General features: G+C 39.1%; 1 pseudogene; it reads right to left on the minus strand.

The window, feature by feature from the left end:
- Window positions 1-9,730: 9,730 nt before the first annotated feature.
- LOC119864320 lies at window positions 9,731-9,903 on the minus strand (annotated as a pseudogene).
- Between the last annotated feature and the right edge of the window lie 16,447 nt (window positions 9,904-26,350).

The following is a 26,350-nucleotide window of genomic DNA, read 5'->3' on the forward strand; positions in this document are numbered from 1 at the left end:
GGAACCACAGAGACTTCTAAGATTCTGGTGATGATCTCCTGAAGTTGGGTGTGGGTCCATGGGTGTTTATTTTATTCTCTAGAATGCACACGCATTACGTGTTCTTTGGTGTACTTGAATTCTTCACATTTGAAAAGGCAAAAAACAAAACCCAACCTCTCAATCACAAATCCTTATTTCTCCTACTGTCGTATTTCACTTTTCTTTCATAACCAGCCTTCTCGAAGGAAACGTCTGTATTTTCGATGTGTGAATATTTTGCTTCTTGAGGCAGTAAAAATTGAGAGCACAGCCTCTTCTAGAAAGTAGTTGAATATCTGATAGTAGGTTTTTCACATAAGTCATGACATTTGGGAGGTGGAAGGGGTCTGCATCTTCAGAGATGAGGAACCAGACGTTTTATTCCCCCACTGAATGAATCATAACATTTGCATTAAGTTAAATGTGCAATTCCAAATCCTGCTTTCTTCGGGTAATGTGATCTCACCTTTGCATAGCATTAAAACCCAGAAGGAAATAAGGTATTATTAATCATAATTGTCTTTTGAATATACTCTTGATAATAACTGCCCTTTGGTGATGGAATTAATATGCTTTAGTCTTCACTGGTTTTCTGTACCTCCTATGATGTCTACAATGAACATGTATTGATTTTACAATGGAAAACAAACTTTACTGAAGAGAAAAAGAAAGTCTGTATCTTCTCTCTTTATTGTTGTAATTGCCAGTCTCTCCTTAACCTGCTCGAAGCTGGAATGTCCTGCTCCCACCTTCCCATCCCCCAACCTCACCCCATCACTCCTCTGAACCGGCTCTGATAAGGTCAACAATGATGCCCCTGTGTGTGAACAGTGGACCTTGTTCTGACCCTATCTGACTACACAATTCAGCAGTGTTCCTGAACGCTATCAACCACTTCCAATTCCTTGCAACTCTTCCCTGGCCTTCAATGCTGCTACATTCTCCTTCTTGCCCCTCTGCTCTCTGGGGGTCCCTTCCTAGCTTGCTTTGTGGACTTTTCCACTCAGCCATTAGATCTAGAGCTTTGCAAGGCCAAGGTCTTGTTTTCACTGTATTCTTTCTTTATAGGCAATGATCCAAGATCATTAGTTTTAACTTCTATCTCTAAGCTATTTATATCCAATTATATCTCAGGTTCCTACATTTCCTTTGAATTCCAGGGGCATATATCCAACCACCTACTTAATATCAACCCTTTGGTGTGCCTCAAAGGCATTTCAGGCACTTCATGTTGAAGACCAAACCCAGGCTCTTCCCCTACAATTATGGTCTCCTGACAGTGGTCCCTGTCTCCTGGATACCTTGTGCCTGTTTCTCTCACCACCTTTTCTCTCATCATATGACCCTTGTACATCTCAATCCAACTGCATGGAATGTTCTTCCTTCTTCTCTTTCCTTGGGTCACTCCAGACATTCTTTATATGTTAAGTGTCTCTTCCTCAGAGAAATCTACCATGTCCCATAAAGCATTGGTCAGTTTTCTTTCTTTTCTTTTTTTTTTAAGATTTATTTTTTTAAAGTAATCTCTATACCCAACGTGGGGCTCAAACTCATGCCCCCAAGATCAAGAGTTGTATGCTCCTCCAACTGAGCCACCCAGGAGCTCCTCTAGATCAGTTTTCCATATCACATTCCTTTTGCCTAGAGCACTTATCTAAAATTAAAAGTTTATATTTATTAATTAGTGTGATTATTTGGTAAATCTTTGGGGCTCCCCTTAGACTCTTAACTGCCAATCCCTCAGAACTACCCTTCTTATGCCCCAGTATGTCACTGGTGCCAGCATAGTGCCTGACACCCATGAAGCACCCAAACATATCTGTTTAGGGGTGCCTGGGTGGCTGTCAGTTAAGTGTCCACCTCTTGGTTTCTGCTCAAGTCATGATCTCAGGGTCATGACATGGAGCCCTGTTCAGTGTGCAGTCTGCTTGAGATTTTGTCTACCTCTCCCTCTCTCCCTTCCCTACCATCTCTCTCTAAAAATAAATAAATAAATCTTTAAAAAATATACCTGTTTAAAGCAAGGATGTATAATCATAAATGAATTAGTTAGCATGTAGTGTGATATACTTACTCCCTATATAAGAGTTAAGTAATTCGGGTACTTGTTTTTTTGTTTGTTTGTTTGTTTGTTTGTTTGTTTGTTTGTTTTGGAGGCCTGGATTGTCTTAGTTTGTCCTTCTATTTTGCTAGTGTGGCTAATGTCCAGAGGACATGAAGTCCAATGTGTGGACTTCAGTGACACATTGGACACTCTGCTGACGTGGAATTGGTATAGCCCTGTAGGATGGGGGGAGAAATAATTAAAAAAACTGTTCCTGAAAAAGAGCATTGAAAGCCTCCCATCACCTTCCTCTCTTGCTTAGAAGCTTCTCTTGTTAAAAGCTAATGATGTGTTACGGGATATGAGTTACTGTAGAAGCATGAAGGCAGGTGGTATCTGAGACATTTTATCAGGGAAGGGCCTTCATCTGTATGTGCTTTGGGTACAAGTGTCTTCCTTTGAGATAGGCTTTAAATGTTGCAATGCCTGCTCCTTTGAATATGAAGGACCTCCTGAGGACCATGAGATTATTCTAAGGTTCTATGAGCAGATAGATCTTTTTTTTTTTTTTATCCATTCTCAAAGGATCCCTTGGAGACCACAGAAGAGGTATGCTGGCAGTGGTAAGAGGGGAACTGAAACCAGGGAGGCTGAAAAATATTCTACATTGTGAAGAAAGAGTAGGGGTGAAACTCAGTGACAGTAGTCAGAATGAGGATAACCACATTTATATAGCACTGATCATGGTCCTTACACTGTTCCAAAGGCTTAATGTATATTAACTATTTTAATCCTCAATACAATCATAAGAAAGGAGTACTATTTTTAATCTCAATTTTAGAAATGAGGAAATGGGCAGAAGAGCTAAGTAACCTTTCCAAGATTATAATGCTATGCCATCATTATAAACTTTTTCAATAGAAAATGAATTTAGACATTAAAAAAAGCATACTGTACTCCGTAAAAGGAACAATGGCAATGGGTGGGAGAAAGCCTGCCAGCTTCCTGAATTAAGAAATTAGAACTGGGGCAGTAGGGGTGAGGCGGGGTGGGGGGCACAGTTACTTCCAATTCTCTGAAGTTTGCTTCCTTCTTGGGTGAGTATTTTGTCTATCTAAGTCTTGACATGACAGTTTCTTCTGAACACATTGTAGGTATAAACCAACCCCCTCTTAGCCTGTAGATCTGATGGACCCTGGTGGGATGGAGTTTTTTAGTTTCAAAAGTTGGGAGCATGGGGAGACTGTGACCATAGGTCCTTAATCCATTTGCACACAAGTCCTTAGCATTTTGCTTGGATTCAAGGACCATTTGGGTCATCAGCCATGTGTGTCTCAGAAAATACAATACTATAGCTCATTCTCCTTTCTGTAAAGAGAAAGTGCACAGAGAAAAGGGAAAGACATTCTTAGTTCAGCTTGACTCACTTCTCAAATGACGAAGGGACCCAAATGGAAAGGCTTGACAAGAGACCAAAGGTCTATGTGTTAGTAAAAACAGATATACACTCAGGAAATACATCCGAGTCAGAAAAATTGGGGTACAATGTCTAAGGCACTGCAACCAATGAATGGCAGCTGTAAGAGTCCTGTGACAGCTCAGTAAACAGGATCCCAGAGATCCAGATAAGAACTTCCCCTGAGACCACTGGGGGATGACTGTGGGAATAACATTGAAGTGATGGGATCCCTCTGGAGGTCTGCAGGGTCAGAGCCATTCTACTCCCCAAGCCTTTTATGGATCTGAGTTAAGGACCATTGGCAATGCCACCTTGGGACAGGGCTGTGGCTGCTACCTCACTCCCCAGGGAGTGCTGGGCAACTGAGCAATTGCAGGTCCTGTGGCAAGTGCTACAAGGAAGCTGTGAAAGATCTGGGGGTGGTGACTACATGACAAGGACCAGGAGAGTGCTGAGTTCTAAACATTTGGAAGAAGATGCCAGAAAGGGAGACAAAGCCCCCAAATCTATGAAAAATGTGATATTGTGACTTATAATAAGATTATATATATATTTGGTCATCCTCCATAGTTCCTGACTCACAGCTTCCCAAGCCCTTGGAATTTCCTAAGTGTTGAGAATGACAAAGGTTCTCCTGTTATTTTAATGAGGTGACTTTTGGACCTTACCTAAGGTTGGGGGCTAGTTGCCAGGAGAACCAACCATGTGATTTTGAGGGTTGGAGATTTCAGTACCACCCTCCCTTCACCAACATCTCAGGAAGAGGAGAGGGTATGGAGGTTAAGTCAATAATGAAGGGCCAATAATTTAATCAATAATGGCAATGTAAAGAGGCCTCCATGAAAACCCAAGAGAACAGGGTTTAGAGAGCTTCATGGTCAGTGAACACATGGAGATTTGGGGAGAATGGTGGAGAGGACATGGAAGCTCTACCCTTTCTTTCCATATGCCTTGCCCTATGCCTCTCTTCCATCTAGCTGTTCCTGAGTCATATCCTTTTAAAATAAACCAGTAATCCAGTAAGCAAAATGTTTCTCTGAGTTCTATGAGCCATCATAGCAGATTAACCGAACCCAAGGATGGATTTGTAGCCAGTGAGTTAGAAACACAGTTGACAATCTGAGCTCTCAATTGGCATCTCAAGTAGAGGACAGTCTTATAGGACTAAACCCATAACCTGTGGAATCTGATGCTATCTCTGGAAAGATAGTCGCAGAATTGGGTTGATTTTCTAGGATACAGAGCTGGAGTTGGAGCACTCTTGGTGATGTGGGAACTCACACACCACTACCCCCATACAAACACAATGGAACTGGGAGCAGGAACCCATTTGAAAGATGGGAATGGACAAAAGCATCTTAGAAGAGGCAGAGAGTATGTGATGAAATCAGCTAAAGTCGCCATGAAGGACATTAAGGGCAGATGCAAAAAGTAGTTGGTGAATTCTTCCCAACACAGGGTTAACTCAGGTGAGTCTTTGGACCAGTCTACCATTCATGGCTTCATAGTAGGGCCTACGGAGGTCAGTGTCATATAAGGGCACAAAAGAAAGCATGAATAAACAGAAAGTTGTATGGGTTCCTGAATGAGATATTTTCAAATCACAAAATGTGAATTCTCCCATTAAAATAGAAATGGAGTGCAATCCAAATTAGAACCCTCATACATGTGTGGGTTTTTGAATTAAATGAACTTAAAGTTCATATGGAAGAATAAATGTTCAAGAAAAGCCAAGAAAACTTTGAAAAAGGGGGACCTTGTAAGACATTAAAAGAAGTGAAGCCTCTGAAATAAAAGCAGCATGAGATTAGCATAGGAATAGGCAATAGACAAGCAGAACTGAGTAGAATAGGATGCCCCAAAATAGATTTCACTGCCTGGGGGGAATTGATATGAGAAAAATACATTTTAATTCAGGAGGGAACAATGGTTTATTTAATAAATAATACTGGCAAAACTGGCAATGCATTGGGAAAGAGCAAATTTGATTTCTGTCCCTCATAGAGAAATAAATTCCAGATGGAGTGAAATCTTAAAGGATAAAACAGTAGAATCCAGAAGAAAACGTGGGACACCATATGCACAAGCTAGAAGTTGGTGAGGCAGAAACTCATAAGCTATTGAAAACTTAAACATATTTTTGATTATAAATATTAAGACATTTTAAGAGGTAGAATATATAAGAAATATAAAAGTAGCCTACAAACCATAGATTGAGAAAAACTTTTGTGATGCTTACAGTTTATCCAGGAGCGACGTGGGTTTGAACTGTACAGACCCACCTATACAGACTTTTCCAGATAAATACAGTACAGTACTATAAATGAGTTTTTTCTTCCTTAAGATTTTCTTTTTTAGGGGATCCCTGGGTGGTGCAGTGGTTTAGCGCCTGCCTTTGGCCCAGGGCGTGATCCTGGAGACCCTGGGATCGAATCCCACGTCGGGCTCCCAGTGCATGGAGCCTGCTTCTCCCTCTGCCTGTGTCTCTGCCTCTCTCTCTCTCTCTCTGTGTGTGACTATCATAAAAAAAAAAAAAAAGATTTTCTTTTTTAAAAAAGATTTTATTTATTCTTTTAGAGAGAGAATGTACACACATTAAACATGAAGGGGGAAGAGGAGACTCTCAAGCAGACTCCCTGCTGGAGCCAGGGCTTAATCCCAGGACCCTGAGGTCATGACCTGAGCAGAAATCAAGAGTTGGAAGCTTAACCGACTGAGCCACTCAGGCATTCCCCCTTATGATTTTCTTAATAATTTCTTTTCTCTAGCTTACTTTATCATAAGGATAAGTATATAATACATACACAAAATCTAAGTTAATCGACTGTGTTATCAGTAAGGCTCTGGTCAACAGTAGGTATTAGTAGTTAAATTTGGGGTGTGTGTGTGTCAAAAGTTGTATGTGGATTTTCAACTGTGTTGCGGATGGTGTCAGCATCCCTAACAACCACCCCCACCATGTTCTAAGAGTCAACTGTGATAGATAAAGGGGATATTTGGTACAAACAACTAAATCATTATTAAGTACACTGAAAAAGACCACTCAATAGAAAAACAGGCAGAGGTTATGAGTAGGTGAGTCACAGAAGAACAATTCCAAATGGCTTGAAAGAGCATCAAATACAAGTCTTTAAGCTTCCTACTAGCCAGGGGAAAACAAATTAAGGTAATTATAAAAGATCACTGTATACCAATGATCTTTGAAAAATGAAAAAGAAATTTCACCCACAGTTGGGGCTCTACTGTTAGGAGAAGGGGATGCTCATTCACTGCTGATTAACCTGTGAACTGTACTGCTTTTTGTGAAAACAATCTAGCAAAATCTGTTAAAGAAAAAAGCCGAATGATGAGTATTCATCCTTTCTGATGGCTGAGTATAATATTCCATTGTATGTATGCACCACATCTGCTTTATCCATTCACCTGTCAATGGACATCTGAGCTCTTTCCACAGTTTAGCTGTCGTGGACATTGGTGCTATGAACATTGAGGTGCAGGTGCCCCTTCAGATCACTACATTTGTGTCTTTGGGGTGAATACCCAGTTGTGCAATTGCTGGGTCGTAGGGTAGCTCTATTTTTAACTTCTTGAGGAATCTCCATACTGTTTTCCAGAGTGGCTGCACCAGCTTGCATTCCCATCAGCAGTGGAAGAGGGTTCCCTTTCTCTGCATCCTCACCAACATCAGTTATGTCCTGTCTTGTTAATTTTAGCCATTCTGACTGCTGTGAGGTGGTATTGCAACCACATGGATGGAACTGGAGGGTATTACGCCGAGTGAAATAAGTCAGTCGGAGAAAGACAATTATCATATGATCTCACTCATATGTGGAATACAGGAAACAGCACAGAGGATCATAGGGGGAGAGAGAGAAAGCTGAAGGGGAAAATATCAGTGAGAGAGAAAAATCATGAGCAATTCTCTTTGTTGTTGTTAGATTTTATTTTATTTATTAGAGAGAGAGAGAGAGAATGAGAGTGAGCATGAGCAGAGGATAGAGGCAGAGGGAGAGGGAGAAACAGACTCCCCCACTAAGCAGGAAGCCTGATGCAGGGCTCAATCTCAGGATCATGACCTGAGCTGAAGGCAGATGCTTAACCAACTGAGCCACTCAGGCACCCTGCGTGAGAGACAACTATAGGAAACAAACAGGGTGGCTAGGGGTGGGGGGATGGGGTAACTGGGTGATGGGGATTAAGGAGGACACATGATGTGATAAGCACTGGGTGTTGTATGTAACCAATAAATTGTAGAACACTACGTCTGAGACTAATGATGTACTATATGTTGGCTAGAAGAATTTAAATTTTTTAAAAAAGAAAACACCAGCAGAGACACCTGGGTGATATATATATCATATATATATATATATTACATATATATATATATATGATACAATCTTGCTTTTGTGAACGTTAATGACAAAAAAGCTTCTTGATTTTACATACATATACGCATATATATTGTATAGTTGTGTGATTTACTTACATAAATATGTATATGTTCATAAATACGTGCACAGAATGATCACGAAAGGATGGTCACTGAAAGATCACTGGTGGTCACTGCATGACGTGAGGTTTCTAAGTGACCCTCGGGGTGTTTGAGTCTGGAGATGGGCCATGGAAATGAGGATGGGCTCTGGAGCCAGATGGAATAAGAAGCTCATCTCAGCTGCCTTTTCACTGTGAAATTTACTTGTGCCTCAGTTTCCTCATTGGCAAATGGATATATAATATCCAACTCACAGACTTGGTATGAAAATTTAATTAAATGAGTCAATATTTAAGGCACCTAGAATAGAGCTTGACGCACAGTAAGCAGCGTATAAGTCTTTGTTAATTAAATGTTCACACATTGCTTTATTTTGTTCCAATAAGAAGGTGTTATTTATGGGATCAGAACAAATTTGAATGACATTAAAGGAACAAATCCAGGAATCATTAGAGTAGAATTTTTCGATTTAAAAAATCATAGCTGTTGTTTTTTTTTTTAAAGTAGGCTCCATGCCCAGCCTGAGACCCAATGTGAGGCTTGAACTCATGAGCCTGAGATCAAGACCTGAGCTGAAATCAAGAGTTGGACGCTTAACTGACTGAGCCACCCAGGTGCCCCCCAGAATCATAGTTTTTAAACTTTTCAGGGGTGCCTGGTTCAACTAGTTCAGCAACTGCCTTTGGCTCAGGTCATGATTCCAGGGTCCTAAGATTGAGCCCCACGTGGAGCTCCCCACTGCTTCTCCCTCTCCCCCCCACTTGTGCTCACTGTCACTGTCTCTTGTACTGTCTCTCAAATAAATAAATAAAATCTTAAAAACTAAAGAAAGCAACCTTCTTTCCATTTTCTGCAAAGTGTGAGTGAAAAACCCACAAAATTTCCTTTTCTGAGTAGGAAGAAAGAAGAGAAGGAAGAAGAAAAGAAGGAAAGAACAAAGAGAGAAAACTGTGTATGTCTCTCAAGTATGTGAGTGGATAGTGCCAAGTGCAGAACAGTGCATCCTTTGAGTAAGTCAAGATAAAGATATGCAGAGCCGTGTCAGCAAGGTGTGGGAATAGTAGGTCCCAGCACATGTTCCCCTACAAAAACAATGTTTTAACAACTATCTATGGACCGAAAGAGCAAGGCTCTCATGTATGGAAGCTGCAGCAACAAAGTGGAGCACAAAAACAGAGCAAAAAAAAAAAAAAAAAAAAAAAGGTAGAACACATTTTCCCTGCATCACACCATCCCCCAGACCTGTAAACTCCTTGCCCTAGCCATGAGTTCCTTCGAGAGGACAAAAGGAGGGCAGGAGAAACCCAGCAGGCCGACTTCCATGGGAAATCCCAAAAGCCCACACTGCTGCTGTGGACCACCCCCTCTAGATTTCGACACTGAGAATCCCTGCGGTCTTCACTGATGTGGATGACAGCCACCAGAGCTCCCCAGACTCCATGCCACTGAGCCCCTCCAGAGCCAGTGCCACCTACCTCTGCCCGCAGCATTGGCTCCGCTGTGCATCTTGTATCTTGGGGCCCTGCACACTTTTGGAGCTGGTGCATATGACCCTGAACCCATCACTAGACTCTGCACAGCAGAGCACCCCCACTAAGCCAGTGTCCTCACATCCACTCACAAGCTTTCACCCCATGGGAGCCAATTGATAAAGTATTTCAGAGGTGACTACTTCTTCAAATACGTGGACACCAATGCAAGACTACAAGAAACATGATATCACCAAAGGAAGACAATGCATTTTCAGTAAGTGACATAAGAGAAGAGGAAGTCTGTGAGATCTTTGACAAAAAAATTCAAAGTGTTTATATTACTGAAACCTAGAGAGCTACAAGAGAATGCAGATAATTCCACTTGATCTTAGCCAAAAGGCTGAGAAGCAATGCAGATAATTCAATGAAATCAAGAAAACAATGCATAAGCCAAAACCAAAAAACCCAAATTAAAAATGGACTAAGGACCTGAATAGACTCTTCTCAAAAGAAGATATGTAGGGATTCCTGGGTGGTTCAGTAGTTGAGCACCTGCCTTCAACTCAAGATGTGATCTAGGGTTCCGGAATCGAGTCCCACATCAGGCTCCCCTCAGGGAGCCTGCTTCTCCCTCTGCCTGTGTCTCTGCTTCTCTCTGTGTGTCCCTCATGAATAAATGAATAGATTCTTAAAAAAGGAAGAAGAAGGCATACAAATGGCAAGCAGGTATATGAAAAGGAGCTCAACATCACTAACCCTTTGAAAAATGCAAATAAAACCATGATGAGGTATCACTCCATACCTGTCAGAATGGCTAGTATCAAAAACACAAAAGATGGCAAATGCTGGTGAGAATGTGGAGGAAAAGGAACTCTTATGCCCTGTTGGTGGCAATGTAGGTTGGTACAGAGGTTCCTCAAAGTATTAAAAATAGAATTACTACGTTATCTAGCATTCTCACTTCTGGGCATATATGCAAGCAAAGAAAACCAGTATTGTAAAGAGATACCTGTATTCCATGTTCATTGCGGCATTACTCACAATAGCTGAGGTGTGGAAATAACCTAATGTCTATTGATAAAGAAATGGATAAAGAACATGTGACGTATATATCACTGATGTGGCTATGTCACATATATATGCATAACGGACTATTAATCAGCCATAGGAAAGAAGGAAACCCCGCGATTTGCAATAACTTTGATGAACCTTGAGGATATCGTGCTAAGTAAAATAAACCAGACACAGGAAGCATGAGTTCATTTATATGTGGAATCTAAAATTGTCATACTCAGAGAACCAGAGAGTAGAATGGTAGCTGCCAGGGGATTGAGGGGCAGGTGGGATATAAATAGGGAGATGTTAATTAAGTGTAGAAAGTTTCAATTATGCAAAATGAGTGAGTTCTAGAGATCCAATGTACAGCATGGTGACTACAGTTAACAATACTAATACTGTATTATGTATTTGGAATTTGTTAAGAGGGTAGATCTTAGGTGTTCCCACAATAAAAAGTAAAGAAAGAAAGAAAAGAAAGAAAGAAAGAAAGAAAGAAGGAAGGAAGGAAGGAAGGAAGGAAGGAAGGAAGGAAGGAAGGAAGGAAGGAAGGAAGGAAGGGCAGCCCAGGTGGCTCAGCAGTTTAGCGCCGCCTTCAGCCCAGGGCCTGATCCTGGAGACCTGGGATCGAGTCCCACATCAGGCTCCCTGCATGGAGCCTGCTTCTCCCTCTGCCATTCTCTCTCTGTGTCTCTCATGAATAAATAAAATCTTTAAAAAAATAAAAATAAAAGACTTATTTATAAAAAAAAAAAAAAGAAAGAGAGAGAATGAAAGATAGGTAGGCTTTTATAATCACTATTTTGTGCCTTTATTGTTTGAATATTCTAATCACTCACATTATTTCATTCTTAAAAATGTTGTCAGGATTTACTGGGATGATAGGATTATGGGCCATTTGTATATCTATTTACTTGTTTTAATATGTTATGAAGGTCCTTTTTTTGTTTGTTTGTTTTTGGCAACAGCTTTATTGAGATAAAATTCACATACCATGCAAGGCACCTGCTTTAAGTATACAAACCAATGGTTTCCAATATATTCACAAAGTTGTGCAACCATGGCCACAATTAATTTTAGAATGTTTTTGTCACTACGGAAAGAAACTGTACCTTTAGCTGCCTCCCATTAATCCGCACCCCCTGCTCAGTACCATCTCTGTTCCAGTTTTAAGCAACCACAAATCTACTTTCTCTCTCTATAAATGTGCCTATTCTAGACATTTCATATAAACAGAATCATACAATATGTGGCCTTTTGTGTCTGGCTTCTTTCACTTAGCTAATGTTTTTAAGGTACATCCATGTTGTAGTATGAATCAACAATTCCTTTTTATGGATGAATAACCTTTCATTGTATGGATATAATGCATTTTATTTATCCATCAATTTATCCATTTATTTATCCATCAGTTAATGAATATTTGTATTCCTTCCACTTTTAGGCTATGAATATTGTTGCTATATGAATATCTTTGTATATGTTTTTACCTGGACATATTTTTCATTTTTCTTGGGTATATACTTTGAAGTTTAATTACTAGCTCATATGGTACTTTAGTGTTTAACTTTTTGATAAAATGCCCTGCTGTTTTTCAAAGTGGCTGTCCCATTTTATATTCTCACTAGAAGTATAAGAAGGTTCAAATTTATTCGCATACTTAGCAACATTTCCTATTATTGAACTATTTTTATTTCCTTTTTTTGAACTATTTAAAAAATTGTACTTAATTTTTTATAGTACTTTTAAGGTTCACAGAAAAATTCAGGGGGAGGTACAGAGATTTTCCATAAGTCCCCTGCCTCCACATATGCAAAACCTCCCCCATAACTATCCCCTACTAGAATGCTATGTTTGTTTCAGTTGAATCCACATTTCAATGAACCTATACTGACATATAATCATGCAAAGTCCACAGTTTACATATGGTTCACTCTTGGGTATTGTACATTTTATGGGTTTGAGCAAATATATGATAATCTGTATTCATCATTATGGTGTCATACAGAATATTTTCACTGCCCTAAAAATCCTCTATGCTTTGCCTACTCATCAATCTTCCACCTCAATCCCTGGCAACCACTGATTTTTTTTTTTTTTTTTTTTTTACTGGTGGTTTTGCCTTTTCCAGAGTGTCAGATAGTTGAAATCACACAGTTTTTAGCCTTTTCAGATTGGCTTTTTTTGTTTAGTAATATGCATTAGGGTTCCTTCATGTCTTTTCATGGCTTGATAGTTCATTTTTTTCCTCACTGAATAATATTCTATTGTATAGATGTGCCAAAGTTTAATAATCCATTTATATACAGAAGGACATCTTATTTTCCTCCAAGTTCTAGCAATTATGAATAACATTTTTATAAATATCCGTGTGCAGGTTTTTGTGCAGATTTGTTTTCAATTGTTTTGGTAAATATCAAGGAGCACAATTGCTAGATCGTACGGGTGGTGTGTGTTTAAAATTGCATAAGGAACCACCAAAATGTCTTCCAAAGCGACTGTAACATTCGCATTCCCATCAGCAATGAAAGAGTTCTTTTTGCTCCACATCCTTACCAGCAGTTGCTGTTGTCTGTGTTCTGGATTTTGGCCATGTGAATAGGCATGTAGGGGTATCTTGTTTTAATTTTCATTTCCCTGCTGAAATAGGATGTGGAAGTATCTTTTAATATGCTTTTTTGCTATATGTTTATTTCTGTCTGTTAAGGTCTTTGCCTCATTTTTTAATATTGTTATTAAATTAAAACATAAATAATATGCTATTTTTGTTATTGTTATTTGTTATTATTGAATTTTAAGACTTTCTTTTTTCTTTTTCTTTTCTTTTCTTTTTTTTTTTTTTTTTTTTTTTTTGTATTTTGGTTAACAGTCCTTTACCAGGTAGGCTTTTTGCAAATATTTTCTCTCAGTTTGTGCTTTGTCTTCTCATTCTCCTGGCATCATCTTTTGTAGAGCAAAAGTTTTTAATTTTAATGAGATCCAGCTTGTCAATCATTTCTTTCAAGGAACATGTCTTTGGTGTTCTATCTGAAAAGTAATTGCCATACATAAGGTCATCAAGGTTTTCTCCTATGTTATTGTCTTTGTTTTGTAGGATTGCACTTTACATTTAGGTCTGTGATCCATTTTTAGTTAATTTTTCTAAATGGCTTACAGTTTAGATCTAGACTCATTTTGTTGCTGTTGTTTCAGCACCATTTGTTGAAAAGACTATCTTTTCTCTGTTGTATTGCCTTTGCTCCTTTATCAAAGATCACATAAAGATTCTATTTATGTGTGACCATTCCTACTGCTTAGAATACCTTTTCTCAAATACTCAAGAGGTTTCTCCTTGAAGTCTGCTCAGATTTCACCTTCCCAATGAGTCTCACACTAATCACCAAACTTAAAATGGCAACAAGAATCCCATCCCCTGTACTTCCAATACTTTTCCCCTACACATTTGCATATATTCACCACACTCATCATCTTCTAAAGTGTTACTCTATTAGTTTTAGTGTTTACTGTCCTCTCCTCCACTAAAATATGAGACATAAATACAGGGACTTTTGAATGCTTTCTTCACTGATAAATCTCAAGTTCTTGGATTAGTGCCTGGTACATAGTGGACAATGAAAAAATACTTGTAAAATGAATAAATGAGGAAAGAGTGGAGGCATTAAAACAAAGGCTGTATAGGGCCTCCTCTAAGCTCTCCCCCACACCTTGCCACTTTTTCTTGCTTTTTTTTTTTTTTTTTTTATGATAGTCACAGAGAGAGAGAGAGGCAGAGACACAGGCAGAGGGAGAAGCAGGCTCCATGCACCGGGAGCCCGACGTGGGATTCGATCCCGGGTCTCCAGGATCGCGCCCTGGGCCAAAGGCAGGCGCCAAACCGCTGCGCCACCCAGGGATCCCTTTTTCTTGCTTTTTTAAAGCAAGTAGAATATCAACTGCTCAGCCTTCAAACTGAAATTTTAAGAGCACACAAGGTGTTCCATACAATGGCAAGAAAGTAATCACTCGATTATGACAGAGAACATAGGATGTCAGGGAAGTGTCAGAAAGATATAATTAAGATAAAGAAACAGAACAGCAACCTGTAACTGTACCACAGGAAAAAATAAGGTAAAATTCAATTCATACCAGAGACAAACACAGCCCAACATAAATAAAAAATGTATCTTGAAGAACAGAATGAAACTCATCAGAGGTGTTTTTTTTTTCCTGTAAAACAATTACTAAAAACATAAACTCAATAAAGAAAGAACTTGGAGTTGTGCTTTTGACAATGATGAACTATTTTCTAGTCAACCACCCTTCTTACTGACAATGTATAGAAAAGCTGAACAGAATTAAACATGCATTAGCGTGTGCACACATGCACGCTCACACACACACACACACACACACTCAAAATATTTGAAGGCCTCAAAGAACTACCAAGTCAATGTGGACTAGTGGAGTTAAAAGTTAATAAATTAGGGAAGAGAGATTGTTGAAACTGGCACCATATTTTACTCCCTACTCTAAGCTGGGAGCTTTTACTGATTAAAAAAAAAAAAGCTGCAAGTCTAAAAGTTGAGAAAATTATGGTTTACAGAGAGAGAAGCTGAATAGAATTTCTGGAAGTCTTGGGTATAAATACCAGAGTACAGGCACAAAAAGGAAGAAGAGATCTGAGCATTCTATTGGTATCACAAAAAATAGATACTCAAAATTACAGTGATTCATAAATTGCCCAGCCTTCACAAAAAACAGGTTTGAATGAGTTCAATCTCTGTTGGGATTAATGCGATCTTCATTCTCTAACTGCTTACCAAAAGCAAAAGTCCCAGTTGGAGGAAAATATTGCTGAAAGCCTCAATTTATCTTGATAATATATCATATACAATGTTTGGTAGCCAACCAAAAATAACTTGATGTCCAAAAAAAAAAAAAAAGAAAAGAAAAGAAAAAAAGAAAAAGAGGAAAGAAGGAAGGGGAAAGGAAGGAAAAGGAAGTAAGGGAAAAAAGGTAAAGAAAAAATGATTTGTATGAGAAGAGAGAAAAAGACAAGAAAATATTTAGATGGGAAATTCAATTATCAGAGTTATGAAAAAGAATATTAAAATAGTTGTAATTGATACACTCAAGAAAGTAAATGACAAAATAATGAATTTCAGCAACTACTGGATGTTATAGAGAATCATCAAATGGGAATCCCTGAACTGAAAGCTATATAACTGAAAGTAAGAATTCAGAGGCTGGAATAATTTCACTGTTGTTTAGGCTGTCAGTTTTATGTTGCCCAAGGAATGTATCAGATAAGGTGAAAAATTTTAATTTAAAAATAACTTTAAGATAACATTGAAGAGCTGTGGAAACAATAAAGTCTAAATGATCTATACTGTAGAATATGGCAAGCCATTTTCAAGTGAGAAATGACTGGCAGCTATTTTCACATGTGGGAGTAATAGTCCTGTCTGGTAGCATGGACGTGCCACTCAAAATCTTCAAGGAAGGACTTGTTGGCTCAGCGGCTGCTAATGTTGTTAGAAGATAGCCTTTGGCTGTTAAACCCTTCGGTGATTGCCTGAACTGCAAAAAGCCAACTTGCCTAAAGTTATGCTCTTTGGGGGTGTGGAGATGGCCTTTATCTAATGACTGATTAGGCATCTTGACTCAACACAAGAAAACCGTGACTGGCCACTTTTTTCCACAACTCCTTGCGGGAAGCCTACTGGGTCTGCATTGCAGCTTGACTTATCCCTCGATCTAAACCTGTTCTTCCCTCTCCCTTCCATGGATGTCAATTCCTAATAAACATATTGTCCATTAGACTCTTGTCTATGGAAACACCACCTGTGAGAGTCACTGCCACGAGTGGCCAAAAAAGTGAACATAAGATGGGTTTTAGAGCTAGATTAGTCTCTGTTTAGTTGGCAGTGAGGACCCCACCCCATCACTGGTGATGTGTAGAGCTCCGAGAGCATCAGTGATGAATGCTGACAGGTACACAGAAGAGGGCACTAGTTGGTGAAATGTACCAGCCGATGTTTGAAAAGTTATGGGAGAGGAAAGGACCTCCATATATTAAAGCCAAATAAGAAAATCCCATAGTTGATACCGCATTCAAAGGTAAAAAACTGAAAGCTTTTCCTCTAAGATCAGGAAGAAGGCAAGGATGTCCACTCTTACCATTTCTTTGTTGTTGTTGTTGTTGTTGTTAAAGATTTTATTTATTCATGAGAGACACACACAGCGGGGCAGAGACACAGCTCCTACTTCCCCGCCAGGTGCTTTGCAGATATTATTTTCAACCCATACAATGACTTCGCAGTTACGTATTTTGATCCTCATTTCACAGATGTGGACACTGAGGGTCAGAGGCGGGAAGTAACTTGCCCAAGATAATACAACCATTATGATAGCCAAATCAGGGTTTAAACCCAGAGCTGTCTGGGTTCAAAACCCCCTTTATTTTCCAGTGCCTTATGTTAAATTTAGAAACCTAAGCTATGCTATGCAAATATTAGCTAGTTATAGGATGGGTTTCAGAGGAGGCTGCAAACTCAGATGCCCAGAGGGGTCTGGCAAGGTGCATAAATGAAAATGCTGTGCAGGGGATCCCTGGGTGGCTCAGTGGTTTAGCGCCTGCCTTCCACCCAGGGCATGATCTTGGGGTCCTGGGATCGAGTCCCGCATTGGGCTCCTTGCATGGAGCCTGCTTCCCTCTCTGCTGTTCTCTCTCTGTGTGTCTCTCATGAATAGATAAATAAAATCTTCTCTTTTTTTTTTTTTTTTTGTGGACGCAACTTCTTAATCTCCAGCAAGGACCCCCTCTCATGGGGAGCATACCATGCTCTCGTCACCTCCGACAGACACGCACACACACACACACACACACACGTGCATGTGTCGGAGGAGTCTCTCACCACCCCTGCCCGTGGAACCCTCCCGAAGCATTTCTAAACCAGGTGCAGGGTGAGACTCTGTTTGCAAAGCAGGTCAAAGTCTGGTCACCTCAGGGCTGCTGGGCCTGGGCTGCAGAGCTTTCCAAATCTCTGGGACCCACTGCCACCTAGAGGCTCCTCAGTGGCACGATTTCCTAAGCTCAGGTCGTGGGGGTGGGGGGGCACCCGCCAGTGGTTGGCATCATGCAGGGCCCCGGAAGAGGAGGAGATGCGGGAGGAAGGGCCGTGTCCTCCTCCAGGACCTGGAGCTGGAGGGAACGGCCGGGCCACCTGCGGGCTGGGAGCTCTCTGCCCCCGGGGCTGTTGCTACTCCCCGCTTTTTATACAACACCTCCTTTTACACCCGTGCACGCTCGTACATGTGCAACTGTCCTTAATTTTCCTATAGGAAATTAGCAGGCTCCCTGTGGGGTGCCTGAAGCAGGACTCAATCCCCAGACCTTGGGATCATGCTCTGAGCTGAAGGCAGATGCTCAACCACTGAGCCACCCAGGTGTCCCCACTCTTACCACTTCTAGTCAACACAGTAGTAGAAGCATTAGCCAGAGCAATCAGATAAGAAAAAGGAATAAAAGGCATCCAAACTGGATAGGAAAAAGTAAAATTGTCCCTGATTGCAAATGACATAATCTTAGTCACAGGAAATCCTAAACTCTCCACAAAAACCCACTATGGTACCAGCAAAAAGACTGCTAGAACTGAAAAATAATTGCAAGATATAAGGGAACACCTGGGTGCCTCAATAGTTAAGCATCTGCCTTTGGCTCAGGTCACAAGGTCCTGGGATGGAGTCCCACATCGGGCTCCCTGAAGGGACCCTGCTTCTCCCTCTGTTTGTATCTCTGCCCCTCTCTCTGTCTCTCTCATGAATAAATAAATAAAGTCTTTTTTAAAATTGCAGATATAAAATCAATATACAAAAATCAGAGACTGAGATGGCCATGGAGTAGGAGGACCCTAGACTCATCTCGTCTCATGAACACAACTAGATAACTATTAAATCATCCAGAGATCAACCTGAGGACTAACAGAACAAATGACACAACTAAAGGGAGAGAAGAAGTCACATAGAAGAAGCTGAGACATGATTTAGGGAAGAAATAGATAGAGGTACTATGAAGGGAAGGGAGCTGTGGTTGTGGAGGAGGGTGAGAGAGAGAGGAGCACCTAGAGGAACATACAAGGAGAATGTTTTCCCAAAGCCATTGGCTTGGAAAAATGAGAGGGGCTGAATTTTATGAATTCTTGCAACCAATGGGACTTAAAGCCTAGAATTTTAAAGGTCAACAGGCTCTTCTGGAATAGAGCCTGGAGGGCATTGTGCTGCTTCTGGTGAAAAAGTAGGGAAACAACCCAGGGAAAGACAGCTGGCAACAGTGATTTGAAGAGCACCTGGGGTACACGGTGGGTAGATTATTCGCTCTTCTTTTTTTAATTTATTTTTATTTTTTTTATTTTTATTTATTTATGATAGTCACAGGGAGAGAGAGAGAGAGGCAGAGACACAGGCAGAGACAGAAGCAGGCTCCATGCACCGGGAGCCCGACATGGGATTCGATCCCGGGTCTCCAGGATCGTGCCCTGGGCCAAAGGCAGGCGCCAAACCGCTGCGCCACCCAGGGATCCCCCGATTATTCGCTCTTCAAAGTGTAACTCTGAGAGGCTGCATTCATGGAAACTCCAGAAACAAAGGAGCTGGCTGGAGCCATTTCCTTCTCCTACTCCTTAGCAAAAACAGAGAGCTACCTGTAAGAAGCAGGGCAGTGCCCACACTGGCAGCCTAACTTGTATACACCAAGCCCCATCTCCCTGCACATTGATGGAACTGCATTTCTGTTCATAGTTGCCTCAGTCTCAGAATGGCAGATGACTGCCCAGAAGACCAGCACAAACCCCTGCCCACGACACATCTCCTGACCAGAGAGTTCTGCAGGGCCTCAGTTCTTGTGGAGGTCATTATACAAGCAGACCAGGGGATACCTACTTAAAACTCGGGATATATACAAGTCCTTTCATTATACAAGCAGACCAGGGGATACCTACTTAAAACTCAGGATATAGGCCAGGGAGCAAGCACTCCTGATAGCAGACATGGTGAGTCTCTGCAGACAGCTGTCTAAAGGATAGAACAGTCAGAATTCAATAGCAGAGAGCACACAACACACCCTGAAAACACTGCCTGGAAACACTCCTGGTGTAGTGCCAGGCCTGGGCCACTACATGATCTCTTCTTCAAGAGCAGAAGACATACCTGGCTTTCTAATACAGAGAAGGCAAAGGCTTAGACAAGATGTGAAGACAGAGGAATTTGGCCACAGCCAGAGATCTAAGTGAACAGTTACAAGCATCATGCTAGATGGACAATTTAAAATAATCATAAGGATATTCACTGGGCTTGAGAAAAGGATAGAAGACATCAGCAAGAATGTTAGCACAAAGATAAAAGAGTTGAAAAAGAATCAATCAGAAATAAAAAGTGCAATAAAAGAGATTGGAAACTGGTGTGGGGCAATGAACACGAGGCTGGAAGAAGCAGAGGAATTAATTAGCGACCTAGAAGACAAAATAATGGAAAGTAACGGAGCTGAACAAAATAAGAGAAAGAAGAATTATGGAACACAAGAATAGATTTAGGGAACTCAGTGATTCCATCAAACATAATAACATTCATATTATAGGAGTCTCAGAAGAAGAGAGTCAAAAGAGGGCAGACAATTTATTTGAAGAAAAAACAGCAGAAAACTGGGGAAGGAAACATATCCACATCCAGGAGGCAGAGAGAATTCCCCTCAAAATCAACAAAATCAGGCCAACACCACGACATATTATAATTAAATTTGCAAATAAAGTGATAAAGAAAAAAAAATCCTAGAAGCAGCAAGTCAAAAGTAGTCCTTCATTTACAAGAGAAGACTCATAAAGCTAGCTGGAGATTCTCAATAGAAAGTTGGCAAGCCAGAAGAAAGTGGCATGATATTCAAAGTGCTGAATGGGGAAAATCTGCAGCCAAGAATACTCTATTCAGCATTGTTGTCATTCAGAATAGAAGGACAAATAAAAATTTTCTCAGACAAACAGAAACTAAAGGAGTTCATGGCCACTAAACCAGCCCTACAAGAAATATTAAAGAGGACTCTTTGAATGCAAAGAAGAGACCCAAAGCAAAAAAGACAAAAAAGAGTTAGGGAAAACTGTCTAGGAACAATGACAAAATGAGCAATAAAGTGGCAATAAATATATATCTATCAATAATTATTTTGAATGTAAATGGACTAAATGCTCCAGTCAAAAGACATGGAGTGTCAAATGGATTAAAAAAAAAAAAAAGAAAGAAAAAAACAAAACAAAACAAAACAAAAAAAAACAAAAAACCAAGACTTATCTATAAGCTGCCCACAAGAAACTCATTTGAGACATAAAGACACCTGTAGATTGAAAGTGAGGGGATGGAGAAACATTTATCATGCAAAAATTTATTATGGATATTAAAAAAAATCCAGAGTAGCAATACTTATATCAGAAAAACTAGACTTTAAAAAAAGATGGTAACAAGAGAGAAAGAAGGGCACTATATCATCAGAAAGGGAGCAGTCCAACAAGAAGATATAACAACTATTTATGCATCCAACCATGGGAGCACCTAGATATATAAAACAATTAATAATAAACATAAAGGAACTAATTGATAACAATACAAAAATAGTAGGGGACTTTAATACTCCATTTACATCAATGGACAGATAATCTAAACCAAAAAGGAAACAATGGCTTTGAATCACACACAGGGTCAGATGGACTTAGAGATATATTCAGAACATTGCATCCTAAAATAGCAGAATACACATTCTTTTCAAGTGCATGTGGAATATTTTCCAGAATAGATCATGGATTAGGTCACAAAACAGGCCTCAAAAAATACAAAAAGACTGTAGCTATACCATGTACTTTTTCCTGACCATGATGCTATGAAACCAGAAATCAACTGCAAGAAAAACTCTGGAAAGACCACAAATATAGGGAGGTTATGGAGGTTATGACATGCTACTTAACAATGAATCAGTCAACCAGGAAATAAAAAAGGAAATTAAAAATATGTGAAGACAAAAGAAAATGAAAACACAACAGTCCAAGACCTTTGGGATGCAGCAAAAGAGGTCCTAAGCAGGAAGCATATAGCATTATAGGCCTACCTTAAGAAGCAAGAAAAATCTTGAGTAAACTACTTAACCTTACACCTAAAAGAATCAGAAAAAGAACAGCAAATGAAGCCTAAAATCAGCAGAAGGAAGGAAATAATAAAGTTTAGAGCAGAAATAAATGATATAGAAACTAAAAAACAGTTGAATAGATCAATGAAACTAGGAGCTGGTTCTTTGAAAAAATTAATAAAATTGATAAACCTCTGGCCAGACTAATCAAAAATAAAAAAGACTCAAATAAATAATATCACAAATGGGAGAGGAGAAATAATAACCAACACTTCAGAAATACAAACAATTATAAAAGAATATCATGAATAACTATATGCCAACAAATTAGACAAACTGGAAGAACTGAATAAATTCCTAGAAACACATAATCTACTAAAACTGAAACAGGAAGAAATAGAAAATTTGAACAGACTGATAACCAGTCAAGAAATTGAATCTGTAATCAAAAAATTCCCAACAAACAAAAAGTCCAGGACCAGATGGCTTCACCGGTGAATTCTACAAAACCTTTAAAGAAGAGCTAATACCTATTTTTCTCAAACTATTCAAAAAAAAAATAGAAAAGGAAGGCAAACTTCCAAATTCATTCTATGAGGTCAGCATTACCCTGATACCAAAACCAGATAGACACCATTAAGAAAGAGAACTAGGGGTCAATATCCTTGATGAACATAGATGCAGAAATTTTCAGTAAAATACTAGCAAACCAAACCCAAAAATACATTAAAAAGTCAGTCACCACAATCAAGTAGGTTTTATTCCTTGGTTGCAAGCATGTTCAATATTCACAAATCAATCAATGTGATATACCGCATTAATAAAAGAATGGATAATGAACCCCATGATCTTTTCAATAGATGCAAAAAAAAGCATCCGACAAAGTACAACATTGATTCATAATAAAAACCCTCAAGAAAGTAGCTTTAGAGCAAACATAACTCAACATAATAAAGACCATCTATGAAAAACCAACTGCTAAAATCATCCTTAATGGAGAAAACCTGAGAGGTTTTCTTCATCAGTCAGGAAGAAGAGAGGATGCCCACTCTCACCACTTGTTACTTAAGATAGCACTTAAGATAGTTCCTTAAGATAGGGAAGTCCTAGCATAAGCAATCAGACAGCAAAAAGAAATAAAAGGCATCCAAATCAGCAAGGAAGAAGTCAAACTTTCACTTTTGGAGATGGCATGATACTCTATACAGAAAACTAACGATTCCACCAAAAAACTGCTAAAACTAATAAATGAATTCAGTAAAGTCATAGGTTACAAAAGCAACATACAAAATCTTTTGCATTTCTATACATGATTAATGAAGCATCAGAAAGAGAAATTAAGGAATCACTGTTTACAATTGCACTGAAAACCATAAGATATCTAGGAATAAACCTAACCAAAGAGGCAAAAGACGTGTACTCTGAAAACTATAAAATGCTGATGAAAGACATTGAAGATGAAACAAAGAAATGGAACAACATTCTATATTCATGGATTGGAAGAATAAATATTGCTAAATGTCTCTGCTTCCCAAAGCAATCTACACATTTAATGCAATCTCTATCAAAATGCCACTAGCAAATCTTTAAAAAAAAAGGGGGGGGGAATCCCTGGGTGGCTCAGCGGTTTAGCACCTGCCTTTGGCCCAGGGCGTGATCCTGGAGACCCGGGATCGAGTCCCGTATCGGGCTCCCAGCATGGAGCCTGCTTCTCCCTCTGCCTGTCTCTCTCTCTCTCTCTCTGTCTATCATGAATAAATAAATAAAATCTTTTAAAAAAATACCGCTAGCATTTTTCACAGAGAAAGAATAAACAATCCTAAAATTTGTATGGAACCACAAAAGACCCCAAATAGCCAAAGAAACCCTGGAAAAGAAAAGCAAAGTTGGAGGCATCACAATTCTGGACTTCAAGTTAAATTACGAAGTTGTAGTAATCAAAACAGTATGGAACTGACACAAAAATAGACACACAGATCAATAGAACAGAACACCCAGAAATGACCCCACAACTATATGGTCAATTAAGCTTTGACAAAGCAGGAAAGAATGTTCAGTGGGAAAAAGACAGTCTCTTCAACAAATAGTGTTGGGAAAACTGAACAGCAATATGCAAAAGAATGAAACTGGATCACTGTCTTACACCATACACAAAATTAAATTCAGAATGGATTAAAGCCCTAAATGTAAGACCCCCAAACTATACAAATCCTAGAAGAGAACACAGTAACTTCTTTGACATCGGCCATAGCAACTTCTTTCTAGATATGTCTCCTAAGGCAAGAGGGGGGAAAAAAAAGCAAAAAGAAAACTATTGAGACTTCATCAAAATAAAAAGCTTCTGCACAGCAAAGGAAACAATCAACAAAACTAAATGGCAGCCTACAGAATGGGATAAGGTATTTGCAAATGACATATCTGATAAAGGGTTAGTATCCAAAATATAAAAAGAACTTGCAAAACTACACACAAGAAACAAATAATGCAATTTAAAAAATGGGTTGGAGACATGAATGGAAGTTTTTTTTCAAAGAAGACATACAGATGACCAACAGACATATGAAAAGATGCTCAACATCACTCATCAGGGAAATGCAAAGCAAAATCGCAATGAGATATCACCTCACACCTATCTGAATAGTTAAATTTAACAACATAGGGAACAACAGATCTTGGTGAGGATGTGGAGAGAAAGGAACCCTCCTGCACTGTTTGGTGCAGCCACTCTGGAAAACAGTATGGAGTTTCTTCAAAACTTTTAAAATAATACTGCCCTATCACCCAGTAATTGCATCCTTGGTATTTACCTAAAGAATACAAAAATACTAATTCAAAGGGATTCATGCACCCCAATGTTTATAGTAGTATTATGTATGATAGCCAAATTATAGAAACAGTACAATAATCATTGACTGATGAATGGATAAAAAAGATGTGAGATACCTATCCATCTATACAGTGAAATATATGTATATATATGTATGTATGTATATAACGAATATTATTCTGCCATTTGCAATGGCATTTGTATAGATAGAGCTAGAGAGTATTATGCTAGGAGACATAAGTCAGTCAGAGAAAGCCAAATACCATATGATTTTACTCATATGTGGAATTTAAGAAACAAAACAAATGGGCAAAGGGGAAAAAAAAAGAGAGAAGCAAACCAAGAAACAGACTTTTTTTTTAAAGATTTTATTTATTTATTCATGATAGTCACAGAGAGAGAGAGAGGGGCAGAGACACAGGCAGAGAGAGAAGCAGGCTCCATGCATCGGAAGCCCGACGTGGGATTCGATCCCGGGTCTCCAGGATCGCGCCCTGGGCCAAAGGCAGGTGCCAAACCGCTGCGCCACCCAGAGATCCCCAGATTTTTTACTATACAGAACAAACTGATGGTTAGCAGGGAGGATAGGGGTAGGGTGAGGGGTAAATAGGTGATGGGGATTAAGAAATGCACTTGTGATGAGCACTGGGTGATTATGGAAATGTTGAATCACTGTATTGTACACTGAAACTAATATAACATTTTGTTAACTACCTGGAATTTAAATAAAAACTTTAAAAGATAGAAGAAGTAAATTAAGTTAAAAAATTTTAACAACACCCCCAAATAAAATAAAATCAACATACAAATATTAGTTGCATTTCTATGTGCTAACAATGAACTATCTGAAAAGGAAGTAAGAAAAACAATCCCATTTACAGCAGCATGAGGATGAATAAAATATTTAGGAATAAACTTAATAAGGAGGTGAAAGATTTGTACACTAAACACTATAAGACATTGATGAAAGAAATTTAAGAAGATACAAATGGAAAGTCATCCCATGTTCATGAATTGAAAGGCTTAATATTATTAACATGTCTGTACTACCCAAAATGATCTATGGATTCAATGGCATCCCAATCAAAATACAAAAGGCTTTTTTATGGAAAACCTATTGTGCAATTCATAGGGAGCCACAAAAAATTCCCAAGTAGCCAAATCATCCTGAGCAGAACAAATAAAGCTGGAGGCATCACACTCTGATTTTGAAACATATTACAAAGCTACAGTAATCAAAACCATGCTGGTGTATAAACAGGCATAGAGACCAGTGGAATAGAACAGAAAGCCTGGAAATAAATCTATGCCTATCTGGTCAGCTGATCTTCAACAAAGGTGCTAAAAATATACAGTAAGGAAATGATAGTTCTTTTAACAAATGGTTTTGAGAAAACTGGATCGCCATATGCAAAACCAAGAAACTGGACGTCTATCTCACACCACATACTAAAATCAACACAAAATGCATTAATAAGTTAAATACAAAACCAAAACTATAAAACTCTCAGCAGAAAACATAAGGAAGTATCTTTTCAATCTTGAGGTTGGCAATGATTTTACAGTTATGACACTAAAGGCAGAGTCAAAAAAAAAAACAAAACAAAAATAAGTCAGACTCCATTATACTAAAAAACTTCTGCACGGCAAAGAAAACAATCAGCAGAGTGAAAAGTCATCCTGGAGAATGGGAGAAAGTATTTGCAGACCACACATCTGATATGAGGTTAATCTCCAAAATACATAAAAAACACCTACAACTCAAAAAGCCAAAAAACTAATAATGTGATTTAAAAATGGGCTCAGGACTTGAATAGCTATGTATATGTATAT

Source organism: Canis lupus, chromosome 18 (assembly GCF_011100685.1).
Source record: "Canis lupus familiaris isolate Mischka breed German Shepherd chromosome 18, alternate assembly UU_Cfam_GSD_1.0, whole genome shotgun sequence".
Classification (NCBI taxonomy): domain Eukaryota; kingdom Metazoa; phylum Chordata; class Mammalia; order Carnivora; family Canidae; genus Canis; species Canis lupus.